The 5051-nt window shown below is 38.7% G+C and overlaps 1 pseudogene; it reads left to right on the top strand.

Moving 5' to 3' along the window:
- The first annotated feature begins 4548 nt into the window (after positions 1-4548).
- LOC111473369 lies at positions 4549-5051 on the top strand (annotated as a pseudogene).

Genomic DNA, 5051 nt, shown 5'->3' with positions numbered 1-5051 from the left:
TGTTCTTCTCTATGGATTTGATTTCACTGTCCATAGCTTCCTTCCATTTCATCTCTTTTACTGCTTCTTCATAGACAATTGGATCACTATCCATAAAGAATGCAAAATAACCACTATCACTTGATTCATAATCCATCTCATAATCAATCATACAGTTTGGTCTTTTCCTTGTTCTTGGATGTCTTTGATTATGATCATGATCTTCTTCTACTGGTTCTTCTTGTTGAGCTTGTGATGAGCTCTCTCCATGCTCATAGTGAGGCTGAATAGGAGCTTCAGTTTGTTCTTCTTCAAGATCTACAGGAATCTGCTGATTCACAGTGACCTTTTCTTCCCATGTCCAAGTCTTATTTTCGTCAAAGACTACATCACGACTCACCACCACCTTCTTTGTCAAAGGATCGTAGAGCTTGTATGCCTTAGAGGTCTCGCTTACTCCAAGGAACACACACTTCGAACTCTTGTCCTCAAGTTTCTTTCTTTTCTCATCAGGAACGTGTGCATATGCTATGCACCCAAAGATTCTAAAGTGGTCTACTGCAGGTTTTCTTCCGCTCCATGCCTCTTGTGGAGTCATGTCTCTAACAGAAAAGGTAGGGCTTCGATTGAGAATGTGAACGGACCACACAACAGCTTCTGGCCAGAATTCCTTCGGGACTTCTCCTTTATTTAGTAAACTTCGAACCATGTTCAGAATGGTCCTGTTTTTCCTTTCGGCCACACCATTTTGTTGTGGTGTATATGCTGTTGTTAATTGCCTCCGTATGCCCTTCTCTTCACAAAATTGAATAAACTCTTTCGAGCAGAATTCTCCACCTCTGTCAGTTCTTAAAACCTTGACTCTTCTTCCAGTTTCGGTTTTCATAGTAGCACAAAATTTTTTGAAGCAGTCAAAGGCTTCTGATTTGGCGTGCAAGAAATAAGTCCATGTTTTTCGACTAAAATCATCGATGAGGGTCATGAAATATTTCTTGTTGCCATTTGATGCAGGAGAGATGGGACCACATATGTCTGAATGAATCAACTCCAAAATTGCTTGAGCTCTTCTTGATTTTCCAGATGGAAAAGAGTTTCTTTCATGTTTTGCTACTACACAGCTCTCACAAATTTCCGTTGGTGGAGTAATATCTGGCAACCCAGTTACCATCTTCTTTGAGGACAACGTCTTTAATCCTTTGAAGTGTAGATGATCATACCTAAAATGCCAAAGCCAAGTGGTATCTTCTTTCTTCACCATCAAACTTTTGGCAACGATATTTAACGTCAACGGATATAGACGGTTGGTGGTCATCTTCATCTTAGCAATTGATCCTCTTTTGGAGTCATAAATTTCACATTCATCATTTTGGAATGTGATCACATACCCCTTTTCTTGTAACTGACCGATACTAAATAAGTTGGCCTTCAAATCAGGAATGTAGAATACATTAGAAATAGACTCTACAAAGCCATTTCTAGTCTTGATATCTACGGTTCCTTTCCCCATCACTTGGAGAGATGAATTGTTGCCAAGAGAGACCGTAGTATGAAAATTTTCATCTAAAGTTGAGAAGAATTTCTTACAACCTGTCATATGATTGCTGCATCCAGAGTCTACGACCCATACACCTTGATCTGCAACCTTCATAGCATGGAATGACATTAATAATGTTTCTTCTTCTCTTCTCTCCATAAAATTGGATTGATTTCTTTTCTCCTTTTGGAGTCTGGTATAGCATTCATTTTTGTAATGTCCAAGGCGTCCACATCTGTAACATTCCACCTTAGACTTGTCAAAGTGTCTCTTGCCTTTGTTGTCATAATCGTTTCTGACTAGGTCTGCTGACCTGCCAACATCTCCACTTCTTTCTCGACTGCCACTCTCACGACCTCTGCCTCTTCTTTGCCCTCTACCTCTAGAGCTTGAAGTTTCACTTGGTGTGGATATCTTTAAGGCTGTCATCTCCTCTATTGCACTTGTACGATTGAGCCTCTGTTCATGTACTAACAGGGAGCTTTGGAGTTCATCTATTTGCATTTCCTCGACATTGTTTGCTTCTTCGATAGAACATACAATGTAATCAAACTTTGGTGTTAGTGATCGCAAAATCTTTTCTACGACCGCAACATCTGTGATTGAACCACCATACATCCTCATTTTACTTGCAAGACTTATAACCTTGCCAATATAATCATTCACTGTTTCTCCCTTTTGCATTTGGAGAATTTCAAAGTCTCTCCTAACTGCCTGTAGTTGAGCACGTTTTACTCTCGTTGAGCCTTGATACTTCCTCCTCATAGAGTCCCAAATTTCTTTGGATGTCTTCTTCTGAAGCATTGTTTCCAAGATAGTTCTATCAATGGACTGAAATAAATAGTTCTTGACCTTCAGGTCCTTCAACTTTGATGCTGCCAACAGTTGCTGTCGATCAGCTGAGAGTACCTCGCCTTCATTTGGCTCTTCATAACCTGTTTCCACCATATCAAAGAACTCCTTTGATCTGAGAAAATTTTCCATCAACATTGCCCAATGATCATAGTGACCGTCGAACCTCGGGATGGCGGGCTGAACGTAGTTCTCAACTTATTTTTCTGCTGCCATTTTTGCTGCTGCAAGATCGCTCTGATACCAATTGTTGGTGACAACAGAAAACTGAATTGAGATTGAGAGGAGGAGTGATTTGAGTGATGGGGAGGGAGGTCCTTTTATAGGGGGATTCCCGGAATTGGTTGAGATTTTTGTGGAGATTTGTGGATTATTTTGTGGATGAATTTGAATTCACCTCCTCCTTCTCTTCCGTAACTAATTCAAATTCTATTATTAGCTATTATTAGTTTCAACATAGAGTGTCCTGCAAGGCTAATTCTCAGTTTGTTGTTTGCAATTATGATCCTCCTAGTAACTAGATTGGGGAAAAGCCTTATGGTTCTTCTTTGTATATTGGGGAATCTCCACAATAATATGATATTGTATACTTTTCTCCCCTAAATGAAGAATGAATGCAATCATGAATTTCTACAATTTTATGATATTGTCTACTTTTCTACCCAAAATTGCAAAAATAAATGGAGAAAATTAACGAGTTTTAGAAATCATATCTTCACAATGGTACGATATTGTTCTATTTTCTATCCAAAATTGCATAAATAAATGGAGAATTACCGAGATTTAGAAATCACTCGTCTCCACAATGGTATGATCTTTGTTGGATGAATGTCTCACCTCAGCTAATTTAGGGAATGATCGTGGGTTCATAATCAGAAAATACTATCTCCATCGGGGTGAGGCCTTTTGGGAAGCGCAAAGCAAAGCAATGAGAACTTATGTTCAAAGTGGACAATATCATACCATTGTGGAGAGTCGTGTTCGTCTAACATGGTATCAGAGCCACGCCCTAAACTTAACCATGTCAATAGAATTCTCAAATGTCGAACAAAGAACTCCAAAAGAAAAAAGAAAAAGAAAAGAAGTCGAGGGGAAGTGTTGGATGAAAGTCCAACTCGGCGAATTTAGGGAACGATCATGGGTCCATTGAGGTGAACTCAAAGTGGACAATATCTTCCTAATGGTATGATATTAAGTGCTTTCTTACCAATACTGCAAAAATAAATGGAGAATTACCAAGTTTTAGGAACCATCCATCTCTACACTGATATGATACTGTCTAGTTTGAGATTAAGTACTTTCTGCTTGTTGTCCTGTGAGATTATTCCTTGCTTATAGATTCATGATCATTCTCTTAACAATTTTACACACGGAGAATAGCTCCCAGAATAGCTGTCAAATGTTGTTTGAAGTCAACGGGAATAAACGCCCGCGGCGGAGATGCGAAAAACCAGTCACGATGTTTCGGCATCGAAATCGGGAGACCCACGACGGCAATTAGCTCTGCTGCACATAAGTCAATAGTAATTAAAATATACTATTACTCGAGAGGTAGAAGGTTTTATTTCATCCATGACTATATGTTTTAAGTTACGGTTACTTTTAGAAAAAGGAAAAAGAAATACAAAAATTCACAACTCAATTAGTAGTAAATATTTTTAATCTAAAATTCTTTTTATATAATAAACCCAATCTAAATAGGTTATAAAATTTTTAGGTTAAATCAGTTCATTTCGTTTACTCAAAATTTTAATAAAATATTAACATTATTTATTTATTTTTGAACATTTAATTAACCAATTCAATTTTAATACATATTTTGGAGGAGAATAAATAAATAAAATTATGAAACTAAATAAAACAATAAATAAATACCTACAAGTAAAAATGTATCTTTTAAGATTAACCATAATCGGGTGGATTAAGTTTCATTAATCCTAAAAAAAAAAATCATAAACTAGCTAAATCTAGAAAATTTTCATTTAATTTAAGCTAATCCAAACAAAAATCTAGCTCGTAATTAAACATGGAAGCGAGAATGAATTTATTCTCTTTGAATTCCCAAGCATGACATAATTAGTTCATAATTCATTGTTTTACCCATCACATTCCATATTAAGTTTTCCATCTCTATATAAATCATTCCCTCATTCTCAATCTTCATCTCATCTCTCATCGGAATTATGTGGACTCAAACCCTTCGGATCATGGCCGCTTTCATGGTCACTTTCATTTTCCTCCTCGCCCTAACCAAAGCTCAAAACGCCCCCGGTGACTACCTCGCGCTTCACAACCGAGCTCGAGCCGAGGTCGGCGTCGGGCCCATGCAATGGAGCAACACCGTGGCCGCGTACGCTCAAGCCTATGCGGAAAAAAGAAAGGGTGACTGCGCCATGATTCACTCAACCGGGCCGTACGGGGAAAACATAGCCGCGGGCTACTACCCTGAGTTCACCGGGCGGATGCAGTGAAGCTGTGGGCGAACGAGAAGCCGCTGTATGATCATGCATCGAATAAATGCGTGGGTGGTGAATGTGGGCACTACACTCAGATGGTGTGGCGGAGCTCGGTGCGGCTTGGATGTGCTAGAGTGCCTTGCAAGGCTAATTCTCAGTTTGTTGTTTGCAATTATGATCCTCCAGGCAACTATATTGGGGAAAAGCCTTATGATTCTTGGGTGGTATGA

The sequence above is a fragment of the Cucurbita maxima genome, unplaced genomic scaffold (genome assembly GCF_002738345.1).
Source record: "Cucurbita maxima cultivar Rimu unplaced genomic scaffold, Cmax_1.0 Cma_Scf00117, whole genome shotgun sequence".
In the NCBI taxonomy this organism is placed as follows: Eukaryota; Viridiplantae; Streptophyta; class Magnoliopsida; order Cucurbitales; family Cucurbitaceae; genus Cucurbita; species Cucurbita maxima.
Note: the sequence above shows the minus strand (reverse complement) of the source record. Positions and strands in the feature narration are given on the sequence as shown.